The sequence below is a fragment of the Macaca fascicularis genome, chromosome 13 (genome assembly GCF_037993035.2).
Source record: "Macaca fascicularis isolate 582-1 chromosome 13, T2T-MFA8v1.1".
NCBI lineage: Eukaryota > Metazoa > Chordata > Mammalia > Primates > Cercopithecidae > Macaca > Macaca fascicularis.
The window spans coordinates 39,792,983-39,806,453 of NC_088387.1; the positions used below are offsets into that span (position 1 = coordinate 39,792,983).

General features: G+C 37.3%; 1 long non-coding RNA gene across 1 annotated transcript in view; it reads right to left on the bottom strand.

The window, feature by feature from the left end:
- Positions 1–226: 226 nt before the first annotated feature.
- LOC135966952 (uncharacterized) overlaps positions 227–13,471 on the bottom strand; it is a 406,380-nt gene continuing 393,135 nt past the window's right edge. Inside the window, exons 3-4 of the long non-coding RNA XR_010580662.1 lie at positions 2,134–2,224; positions 227–762 (exon numbers count right to left, since the gene is read on the bottom strand). This is a non-coding gene — a long non-coding RNA (uncharacterized lncRNA). The remainder of the gene's footprint in view (positions 763–2,133; positions 2,225–13,471) is intronic.

Genomic DNA, 13,471 nt, shown 5'->3' on the forward strand with positions numbered 1-13,471 from the left:
ATTAGTAATCAGAGCACAGATACCTGATGTTTGGAGGTTAGGATCCTTATTGTTCACCCTGGCTCCCACAAACCATGTGCAAGCTGCTTCAGGAAGAGCCACACAGCTTCCTACCATGGCTAGGATTGGGGATGAGTAGACACTACCCAATCAAAAACTGAAACTCACCAAAATAAACAATTTACTATGCAAGCCATCCCTTGGAAGTAGTAAGACGTGCACTTCATATTTTCTTCATATTTATTCAATTCAGAACTTCAAAACAGTGACATCAAACAGATTCTGCCAGTACAGTTGCTGTCTAGGTGGGGAAACACATTTCTGGAGCTTTCCACTCTGCGGTCTTCCCAGAGTCATTTTCTCAGTAACTATTTTGGGAAAAATAAATTTAATAAAAATAAGCAACTTGCATTTTTTTCTTCACATTTATTTAATTCTTTCATTCATGGATTGAAGGTGTGCCATTTGATAGGCCTCCAGGGCTCTGAGGCAAATAAGTAATACAGCCTTCTAGTTTCCAGAAGTTTTAAGTCTAATAAGAGAGAAAGATAAGCAAACAACTGCAACACTGTGTGAATAGAACTTTAATTGAATACTGCAAAGGTTGAAGCGACATGCCTTCCTCTTGGGTGTGAGGGGTAGATGTTAGCAGAAAATATTTCATTTAATGCACTATCTCCTACATGTAAGTAATTGGTAAAACAAGGATACCCCTTCTTCTGCCTTTCCACTCACTTGGGCTGCTTTGCCATCTCCAAGATCCTGTAAAGGAAGCAAACACGTATTAAACGTGGGAAACTGGGTAAACCATTAGTTTTTACTTTTAATGTAAAAGTTTTTACATGCTGTTTAATCTCTTTACCTGTCTTTTTTTGATAGTCCACTGACTTAAGCTATATCTTTTCTTTTTAATTCTAGTCTTCCTTTCTCATGCTCATGAATTTATTCATCAATTTATTAATTCTATAAACATTTGTTGAGCACCTAGTATGCTCCAAGCACAATGCTAGACATTTTGCTACTATCTGGCAATAGAATGGCAATAAAGACAACTTGAAAATATTCTCTGTACCATGCAGCTTGTAGTCTAGTGAGAAATACAGACATTAAATAAGTAAATCCAAGATGAATGCCATGTTTTACTTTCTGTCTCTGACACAAATCAGACACATGGCAAATTAAATGTTTTTATAGGTTCTGTGTTCTAATGGACTCAAAAAATAGGGCAAGTATGATTCTCTTTAAAAATTCCATTGAATGCTGCTAATTTTGTACCACCAGCCCATAAATACATTATTATTATTTTTATCCAATTTCTACATCTTGCCTGAGGTGGCACCTTGTCAATTGAGAAAGGCCTTTGCAGCTCAGTTTGCTGTATTCCTCATTCTTCCACAAAGGATGGGCATGTAATCTGTTCAGAGCCTCACTGGCTCCTATTCTTGTTATCCTGGACCAAATCTCGTTTTACACAAGGCCCAGGAATCAGACCTTCACTAGAGGCAGCTTTGGAGAGCTTCTGACATCTCTGTTTCACAATGTTCTACATACGCTCAGTTTTTGTCCACTCCCCGGGGACAGAAGCAGAACATGGTGCGACATCATGAATGGCATTATTTAGCAATGAGCGAGGAGGACACCCTTAGGGCAGTATGTAATTTTAAACTGGAAAAAAAAAAATGACCAAGATCCATGGGTGTGAAGAAAACAGCAGCAGCAGATGTTGTAAAACACAGGTAAGAAAGAAAGGTGACAGCTGAGAATGAATTCATTTTCCTCCAAAGCCTTCTGTCCTTACTCAATCATGCCAGATGGAGAAGCAATCTCTAAGACATAAGGTCCTGTTGGTCTCACTGCCCTTATCACAAGAGAACTAGTTAAAAATGCTTTCTCAAAGCAGTATAATGATAAAAGTAAATGCAATGTTTCATTTATTAATCAAGATTAGATTTATCTCACTCATTTGAGACAGCAAGCTGTGATGGAAAATAGCAGACTTTGGGTTACAGAGACATGGCTTTGAATCCTAATTATTTTAATTGCTACCTGAATGACCTTGATGGAATTTTTCTTTCTGAGACTTGGTATTCTCACTTACAAAAGAGTAAGAGCTCACATTGATTGAGGCCTTACCTTGAGCTGGACATTATGCTAATCAAATTGTTTTATTGTCCCATTTAATTCTTTTTAAAAAATATTTGCCCTATGTACTCTTTGCTGGTTTCTATAAAAGAAAATAAAATAGAAGATAATTTAAGGAGTTTAATTAACTTGCGAAAGTCGGCAACCAAATGTAGAAGTTAGGGGATTGAGTGATCCAGGAAGATGTGCCTGAGTTCAAATCCCAGATTCATCATATTAGACTGAACATCTTTTTAAACCTCCTTGTACCACAATTTCTTCATAGATAAAAGCAGGTATTGAAAATAGCTGCCTTATATAATATCTATGGAAGTAGATGTGATAGTATAAGTGTTTTTTTTTTTTTTAGTTTCATTCCTACAATATAACTGTTCAATATGTTAATAGTTTTAGTAGTTTATTATTGTTACTATTTTTATATTGAATCAATCAGTGTCTAAGAAATATCTAAATTTAAATCTAGGTCTGTTGCCCTTGAAAGCCCACATCATACTCACCTACACTGGTGAGTGTTCTTGTTGAGGGTTAAATGCTAGAGTAATTAGTGGAAATCTTGGCAGTTACTAGGTGCTAAATACTTTGATTCCTCCTAGACTCTCTTTATTTTCCCTTCTAGCTGACAAGAGAATAAAATCTTGGATTTGATGAGGGCTGCACATCTCTCTTTTAAGTTTTTCGATAAATTTCTCCAATTTCCATTGTATTCTTCAGGTGTCTGTGTTCTGTTTTGTTTTCCAAACCATTTCCTGGATTTTTTATCCCTATTCTACCTTGTAAATATTGATGATATTCCGGTTTACATACTTGGTAAAATTCTCTTCTTTTTGTTTTCTCATACCAATTATATATTAATTGCTTTGTCAAATACACAATAATTATGAACTGAGTAAGATACTTTATTCGAAAGGATTATTGAAAATGGTTGGGGGAAGGGACTATTGTCATAGAAAAATGAGGGCTATTGCAGTAGGGAGAACATTAAAACCAGAAAATACGAGTTTATCAAAAGTTAGAAGGGTTTTGTTTTTGTTTTTTTAATGAGAAAGAGTAAACAAAGATCAAAAGAACCAAGTGTGGAAGTGAGATGAACAGTGTCATGACTCAGCAGATAAGGGAGTGCTTTCTTGAGGCCAGCCTATTGTGAGTGATTGTTGAAGATGGGATGTATGTTGTCATAGACTAAGGTTACTAAAAGATAAAGGACTTGGAGGAAACAGAATCTTAAGCAGAGGTTGGTTACCATTTTGTTTAGATTGATCAGTGGGGACAAAGAATTTACTAATTCTTTATCTGGCAAAGGATGGGAATTTGGAACAACTTGTCTGATCTTGTCATAGGTAAATAAGGAAGCATATTTGAGTCTCATCCAAGTCACTTAGTAAGGGTGGTTCTTGTCAGTAAGCCATTTCCAAAAACATAAAAAGTGAAAAGATTTTTTGACCTTCTGTTTTTCAGGATCACAGAGCTCGGGTCAATTTCAACAATGTCTAATTTAAAACATGATTTCCACATATGCCTAAGTATGTCAGAAAGACATGTTAAAAACTTAAGGCAAATTTAACTTAATAGAGTTTAATTGAGTAAAGAATGATTCATAAATCAGACAGCCTCTACAACCAGGATAGATGCAGAGCAACTTGAGGGCTGCTACGTGGTCAGATAACATTTATGGACAGAAAAATTAGTGTGATGTATGACGTAGAGAAAATGGAAATGGGGTACAAAACCAGCCAGACTGGTTACAGTTCAGTGGCTGCCTTTTTGAACATGGTTTGAACAGTTGGCTGCCTGTGTTTTGACCACTCTGTGATTAGCACAAGGGTAGGTTATAGTCTGTTTATATATCCAGTTGTTAGAGTTCATTATGTATGGAGAGAACTGTTGGCCAAACTTAAAATATGTAAGAGGGCAGCTTTAGGCTAAACTTTATTTAATAGACATCACAACCCTGGAATGACATAAACAGTTCTATTCAACATTTCCAAAATTAAAATCATCTTTACTGATAAAATTTATATTATTTTTGGATTTTTTTTCTTTTCTTAGTGGCACCTAGTTACCTAACATAGAAATGTGAAAATGAAAAGGAAGGAAAAAGGAGAATGGCTTTAGCTAATCCATCCTCTCCTGGGTGTCTCATACAGTCAACCTTCCGTAACTACAGGTTCTGTATCCATGGGTTCTGCATTCACAAATTTAACTGCAGATTTAAAGTGTCCATGGGGAAACAAACATAAATCCAATATAATTAAAAATAATACAAATAATATATAATAGAGTATAACAACTATTTACATAGCATTTACATGATATTAGATATTATAAACACAGTAATCTAAAAATCATTTCAAATATACAGGAGGATATACATGGTTCATATGCAAACACGATACAAACCTATAAAAGGAAATTGAATGTTTGTAGATTTGGAAATGGGGTTCAGCTTCCTGGAACCAATCCTCCAGGCATATTGAGGGAAGACTGTATTTAACATATGAATTATTATAGATGAACAAGAAGGAGATAGGCAAGTAAAAACACACTTTTAAATTGAGCAAGAAGTATGTGGAAACAAATAACTAGAGTATTATAATAGTAGGAAGCTCAGTAATAAACAGACTTTTTCTAGAAATATATATTGAGCTGGGCATTTTGTAATTTTTATAAAACCTTTTTTCTTACTGAAAATACAGTATATTCTTATCAAATATATTTAATAAAAAGCATATATACACATAGAGATGTGTAATAAAATAAGATCATTTTACATATGTATTTTGTAACTGCCATTCTTCTAGTTAAGAATGTGTAATGCCTATTTTCCAGTGACATGTAAAATTATTTAGTGGTATCATTTTGAGATTTCGTGCTTTGTTAAAATACAGCCAGAGGGGGCTGGAGCAGGATGGCAGAATAGGAACAGCTCCTCCCCAGCTCCCAGCGTGAGCAACACAGAAGACGGGTGATTTCTTTTTTTTTTTTTTTTTGAGACAGAGTCTCACTCTGTCGCCCAGGCTGGAAGTGCAGTGGCGTGATCTCAGCTCACTGCAAGCTCCACCTCCCGAGTTCACGCCATTCTCCTGCCTCAGCCTCCTGAGTAGCTGGGACTACAGGTGCCTGCCATCGCGCCTGACTAATTTTTTGTATTTTTAGTAGAGACGGGGTTTCACCATGGTCTCGATCTCCTGACTTTGTGATCTGCCTGCCTCGGCTTCCCAAAGTGCTGGAATTACAGGCATGAGCCACCGCGCTGGGCCCAAGACGAGTGATTTCTGCATTTTCAACTAAGGTACCAGGTTCATCTCACTAGGGAGTGCCAGACAATCAGTGCTGGTCAGCTGCTGTAGCCTGAACAGCAAAAGCTGAAGCAGGGCAAGGCATTGCCTCACCTGGGAAGTGCAAGGGGGAAGGGAATCCCTTTTCCTAGCCAGGGGAACTGAGACACACAACACCTGGAAAATTGGGTAACTCCCACCCCAATACTGTGCTTTACCAAGGGTCTTAGCAAATGGCACACCAGGAGATTATATCCACACCTGGACGGGAGAGTCCCATGCCCGCGGAGCCTCCCTCATTGCTAGCACAGCAGTCTGCGATCTAAACGCAAGGCAGCAGGAGGCTGGGGGAGGGGCACCCACCATTGCTGAGGCTTAAGTAGGTAAACAAAGCCGCTAGGGAGCTCAAACTGAGTGGAGCCCACAGCAGCTCAAGGAAGTCTGCCTGTCTCTGTAGACTCCACCTCTGGGGACAGGGTACAACTAAACAAACAAACAAAAGCAGCAGAAACCTCTGCAGATGCAAACGACCCTGTCTGACAGCTTTGAAGAGAGCAGTGGATCTCCCAACATGGAGGTTCAGATCTGAGAACAGACAGACTGCCTGCTCAAGAATATTCAACATTCTTAAAGAAAAGAATTTTCAACCCAGAATTTCATATCCAGCCAAACTAAGTTTCATAAGTGAAGGAGAAATAAAATCCTTTACAGATAAGCAAATGCTTAGAGATTTTGTCACCATCAGGCCTGCCTTACAAGAGACCCTAAAGGAAGCACTAAACATGGAAAGGAACAACTGGTACCAGCCATTGCAAAAACATGCCAAAATGTAAAGACTTTCAATGCTAGGAAGAAACTGCACCAACTAACGAGCAAAATAACCATTTATTATCATAATGACAGGATCAAGTTCACACATAACAATATTAACAATATTAAATGTAAATGGACTAAATGGTCCAATTAAAAGACACAGACTGGCAAATTGGATAAAGAGTCAAGACCCATCTCACATGCAGAGACACACATTGGTACAAAATAAAGGGATGGAGGAAGATCTACCAAGCAAATGGAAAACAAAAAAAAGCAGGGGTTGCAATCCTAGTCTCTGATAAAACAGACTTTAAACCATCAAAGATCAAAAGAGACAAGGCCATTGCATAATGGTAAAGGGACCAATTCAACAGAAAGAGCTAACTATCCTAAATATATATGCACACAATACAGGAGCACCCAGATTCATAAAGCAAGTCCTTAGAGACTTACAAAGAGACTTAGACTCCCATATAATAATAATGGGAGACTTTAACACCCCACTGTCAACATTAGACAGATCAATGAGACAGAAAGTTAACAAGGATATCCAGGAATTGCAGTCAACTCTGCACCAAGCGGACCTAATAGACATCTACAGAACCCTCCACCCCAAATCAACAGAATATACAATCTTCTCAGTACCACATCATACTTACTCCAAAATTGACCACATAATTGGAAGTAAAGCCCTCCTCAGCAAATGTACAAGAACAGAAATTATAACAAATTGTCTCTCAGACCACAGTGCAATCAAACTAGAACTCAGGACTAAGGAACTCAATCAAAACTGCTCAAGTACATGGAAACTGAACAACCTGTTCCTGAATGACTACTGGATACATAACGAAATGAAGGCAGAAATCAAGATGTTCTTTGAAACCAATGAGAACAAAGATACAACATACCAGAATCTCTGGGACACGTTTAAAGCAGTGTGTAGAGGGAAATTTATAGCACTAAATGCCCACAAGAGAAAGCAGGAAAGATCAAAAATTGACACTCTAACATCACAATTAAAAGAACTAGAGAAGCAAGAGCAAACACATTCAAAAGCTAGCAGAAGGCCAAAAATAACTAAGATCAGAGCAGAACTGAAGGAAATAGAGACACAAAAACCCTCCAAAAAATCAATGAATCCAGGAGTTGTTTTTTTGAAAAGATCAACAAAATTGATAGACTGCTAGCAAGACTAATAAGAAAAAAGAGAAGAATCAAATAGACACAATAAAAAATGATAAAGGGGATATCACCACCTACCCCACAGAAATACAAACTACCATCAGAGAATACTATAAACCCCTCTACGCAAATAAACTAGAAAATCTAGAAGAAACGGATAATTTCTGGGACACTTACACTCTCCCAAGACTAAATCAGGAAGAAGTTGAATCCCTGAATAGACCAATAGCAGGCTCTGAAATTGAGGCAATAATTAATAGCCTACCAACCAAAACAAGTCCAGGACCAGATGGATTCGCAGCTGAATTCTACCAGAGGTACAAGGAGGAGCTGGTACCATTCCTTCTGAAACTATTCCAATCAATAGAAAAAGAGGGAATCCTCCCTAACTCATTTTATGAGGCCAACATCATCCTGATACCAAAGCCTGGCAGAGACACAACAAAAAAAGAGAATTTTAGACCAATATCCCTGATGAACATCGATGCAAAAATCCTCAATAAAATACTGGCAAACCAAATCCAGCAGCACATCAAAAAGCTTATCCACCATGATCAAGTGGGCTTCACCCTTGGGATGCAAGGCTGGTTCAAGATATGCAAATCAATAAACGTAATCCAGCATATAAACAGAACCAAAGATAAAAACCACATGATTATCTCAATAGATGCAGAAAAGGCCTTTGAAAAAATTCAACAGCCCTTCATGCTAAAAGCTGTCAATAAACTAGGTATTGATGGAACGTATCTCAAAATAATAGCTATTTATGACAAACCCACAGCCAATATCATACTGAATGGGCAAAAACTGGAAGCATTCCCTTTGAAAACTGGCACAAGACAGGGATGCCCTCTCTCACCACTCCTATTCAACATAGTGTTGGAAGTTCCAGCTAGGGAAATCAGGCAAGTGAAAGAAATCAAGGGTATTCAGTTAGGAAAAGAAGAAGTCAAATTGTCCCTCTTTGCAGATGACATGATTGTATATTGAGAAAACCCCATTGTCTCAGACCAAAATCTTCTTAAGCTGATAAGAAACTTCAGCAAAGTCTCAGGACACAAAATTAATGTGCAAAAATCACAAGCATTCTTATACACCAGTAACAGACAGAGAGCCAAATCATAAATGAACTTCCATTCACAATTGCTTCAAAAAGAACAAAATACCTAGGAATCCAACTTACAAGGGATGTAAAGGACCTCTTCAAGGAGAACTACAAACCACTGCTCAGTGAAATAAAAGAGGACACAAACAAATGGAAGAACATACCATGCTCATGGATAGGAAGAATCAGTATTGTGAATATTACCATTCTGCCCAAGGTAATTTATAGATTCAATGCCATCCCCATCAAGCTACCAATGAGTTTCTTCACAGAATTGGAAAAAACTGCTTTACAGTTCATATGGAACCAAAAAAGAGCCCGCATCTCCAAGACAATCCTAAGTCAAAAGAACAAAGCTGGAGGCATCACACTACCTGACTTCAAACTATACTACAAGCCTACAGTAACCAAAACAGCATGATACTCGTACCAAAACAGAGATATACACCAATGCAACAGAACAGAGTCCTCAGAAATAATACCACACATCTACAGCCATCTGATCTTTGACAAACCTGAGAAAAACAAGAAATGGGGAAAGGATTCCCTATTTAATAAATGGTGCTGGGAAAATTGGCTAGCCATAAGTAGAAAGCTGAAACTGGATCCTCTCCTTATTCCTTATACGAAAATTAATTCAAGATGGATTAGAGACTTAAATGTTAGACCTAATAGCATAAAAACCCTAGAAGAAAACCTAGGTAATACCTTTCAGGACATATGCATGGGCAAGGACTTCATGTCTAAAATACCAAAAGCAATGGCAACAAAAACCAAAATTGACAAATGGGATCTCATTAAATTAAAGAGCTTCTGCACAGCAAAAGAAACTACCATCAGAGTGAACAGGCAACCTACAGAATGGGAGAAAATGTTTGCAATCTACTCATCAGACCAAGGGCTAATATCCAGAACATACAAAGAACTCAAACAAATTTACAAGAAAAAAACAAAAAACCCCATCAGAAAGTGGGCAAAGGATATGAACAGACATTTCTCAAAAGAAGACATTCATACAGCCAACAGACACATGAAAAAGTGCTCGTCATCACTGGCCATCAGAGAAATGCAAATCAAAACCACAATGAGATACCATCTCACACCAGTTAGAATGGCAATCATTAAAAAGTCAGGAAACAACAGGTGCTGGAGGGGATGTGGAGAAATAGGAACACTTTTACACTGTTGGTGGAATTGTAAACTAGTTCAACCATTATGGAAAACAGTATGGCGATTCCTCAAGGATCTAGAACTAGAAGTACCATATGACCCAGCCATCCCATTACTGGGTATATACCCAAAGGATTATAAATCATGCTGATATAAAGACACATGAACACGTATGTTCATTGCGGCACTATTCACAATAACAAAGATTTGGAATCAACCCAAATGTCCATCAGTGACAGACTGTATTAAGAAAATGTGGCATATATACACCATGGAATACTATGCAGTCATAAAAAAGGATGAGTTTGTGTCCTTTGTAGGGACATGGATGCATCTGGAAACCATCATTCTCAGCAAACTATTGAAAGAACAGAAAACCAAACACCGCATGTTCTCACTCATAGATGGGAACTGAACAATGAGATCACTTGGACTCAGGAAGGGGAACATCACACACCAGGGCCTATTATGGGGAGGGGGGAGGGGGGAAGGATTACATTGGGAGTTATACCTGATGTAAATGACGAGTTGATGGGTGCTGACGAGTTGATGGGTGCAGCACAGCAACATGGCACAAGTATACATATGTAACAAACCTGCACGTTATGCACATGTACCCTAGAACTTAAAGTAGTATAATAAAAATAAAATAAAAATACAGCCAACTAATCAGTATTCTTTTTCACTGGATGTCAGTGTCATTTCCAGTTGTTTTATGTAAATATTTGTATAAACATATATTTTTTCTGGAGGATAAATTCTTAGAATCAAAAGAAATAATCACTTTACCAATAGTAAAGTCAAATTGTCTTATAGGAAACGACTATTACCTTGCATTGTTCAGGAAAAAGATGAAATTGTGTGTTTCCTTTCACAGTCATCTATAAGTATTGTACTTACAAATATATAATTAATTGGGTGGGTAATATACATTTATTTGCCTTGCAAGTTTGAGCCTTTTCTCATCTGTATTGACCATCTGTATTTCAGTGTCGTGACTTGATCCACATTCTCACGTAAATGTACCTTATATAGGTGGTTATGTATATAATTTCCTATAAAGCCAAATTTTAAATCCTAATTCAATCCTCTTGCCCTAGCCAGGACTTCTAGTACTATGTTGAATAGGAGTAGTGAAAGTGAGCATCCTTGTCTTGTTCCAGTTCTTAAGGGAAATGCTTTCAACTTTTTCTCATTCAGTATGATGTTGGCTGTGAGTATGTTATATATGGGTTTCACTACTTTGAGGTATGTTCCCTCTGAGTAATTTGTTAACAGCTTTTATAAAGGGATGCTGAATTTCATCAAATGCTTTTTCTGCATCTATTGAAATGATCTGTGTTTTTAAAAAAATTCTATTTATATTGTGCATCACATTTATTGATTTGTATATGTTGAAACATCCTTGCATCCATGGAATAAAACCCATTTGTGGCACATTCTTTTTGATGTGCTTTTGGATTTTGTTTCCTGTATTCTGTTAAGGATATTAACCTATAGTTTGCTTTTTGTTTTTGCTTTCTTGCCTGATTAGAGTAATATCAGCTTCATAGAATGAGTTCAGGATGAATCTCTCCTCATTATTTTTGAACAGCTTCAGTAGGATTGGTATCAGTTTGTCTTTGTACACGGTTGAAATGCAGCTATGAATCTGCCTTAAATCTGGGCTGTTTTTCTGGGCATGGAGGGGCAAGTTTTTTTATTGCTGATTAAATTTTATGACTAATTATTGGTTTGTTCCTGACTTCTCTTTCTTCCTGGTTTTATCTTGGGAGGTTGTATGTTTCCAGGAATTTATCCATTTCCTCTAGGTTTTCTAGTTTTTGTCTATAGAGAAGCACATAGAAATATCTGATCTTTTGTGTTATTGTGGTATCAGTTGTAATGTCATCATTATCATTTCTGAATGTGCTTATTTGAATTTTCTGTTTACCTTTTCATATTGTGTTCTGAGAATTATTTATACATTCTGGACACAAGTTCTTCAATATTTGATATGCAAGTACTTTCTCAAGTCTGTGTCTTTCTTCATTTTCTTAGCAGTGCTTTTTGCAGAATAAAGGTTATTTTAATTAATTTATTTATTTTGAGATGCAGTCTTGCTCTGTCACCCAGGTTGGAGTGCAGTGGCGTGATCCTGGCTCGCTGCAACCTCCACCTCCTGGGTTCAAGTGATTCTCCTGCCTCAGCCTCCTGAGTAGCTGGGATTACAGGTGCCCGCCACCACACACAGCTAACTTTTGCATTTTTAGTAGAGATGGGGTTTCACCTTGTTGGACAGGCTGGTCTGGAGTTCCTGCCTCGTGATCTACCCGCCCTGGCCTCCCAAAGTGCTGGGATTACAAGCGTGAGCCATAGCACCTGACTTTTTTAAAATTTATTTTAAAGGAAGCAATAAATAGCCTACCAATTTAAAAAAGCCCAGGACTAGATGGACTTTTTTTAGTTGATGGGCTATTATTCTTCTTTGTACCTCTACCAGAGGTGCAAAGAAGAGCTGGCACTATTTCTACTGAAACTATTCCAAAAATTTAAAAGCAGGGACTCCTCCATAACTCATTTTATGAGACCAGCATTATCCTGACATCAAAACCTGGCAGATTTACAACACCAAAGATGAAAACTTCAGGCCATTATCCCTGATGAACATCAATGCAAAAATCTTCAATAAAATACTGGCAACCTGAATCCAACAGCACATTAAAAAGCTTATCCACCACAATGAAGTTGGCTGTATCCCCAAAATGCAAGAAGGTTTAACATATACAGATCAATCAATGTAATTCATCACATAAACAGAGAACTAAAGACAAAAACCACATGATTATCTCAATAGATGCAGAAAAGGCCTTCAATGAAATTCAACATCTCTTCATGTTAAAGCTCTCAATAAACTAGATATTGGAGGAATGTACTTCAAAATAATAAGAGCCATATATGATAAACCCACAACCAACATCATACTAAATGGGCAAAAGCCAAAAGTATTCCCCTTGAAAACCAGCACAAGATAAAGATGCCCTCTCTCACCACTCCTGTTCAACACAGTATTGGAAGTTATGGCCAGGACAATCAGGCAAGAGAAAGAAATAAAAGGTATTAACATAGGAAGAGAATAAGTCAAATTATGTTTGTTTGCAGATGACATGACTCTATATCTAGAAAACCTCATTGTCTCAGCTCAAAGGCTTCTTAAGCTGATAAGCAACTTCAGCCAAGTCTCAGGATACAAAATCAATGTACAAAATTTTCTAGCATTTATATACACCAAAAACAAGTAAGCAGAGATCCAAATCATGAATGAACTCCAATTCACATTTGCTACAAAAAGAATAAAATGCTAGGAATACAGCTAACAAGGGATGTGAAGGAACTCTTCAAAAAGAACTACAAACCACTGCTCAAGGAAATCAGAGCACAAACAAATGGAAAAACATTTCATGTTCATGGATAGGAAGAAATGATATCTTGAAAATGGCCATACTGCCCAAAGCAATTTATACATTCAATAGTATTGCCATTAAACTACCTTTGACACTCTTCACAGAATCAGAATAAACTATTTTAAAATTCATGTGGAACCATAAGAGAGCCTGTATAGCCAAGACAATCCTAAACAAAAAGAATAAAGCTAGAGACATCATGCTACCTGACTTCAAACTATACTACAAGGCTATAGTAACCAAAACAGCCTGATACTGGTACAAAAACATAGACTAAAGCAACAGAATAGAGAACTCAAAAATAAGACTGAACACCTACATCCATCTGATCTTCAACAAAC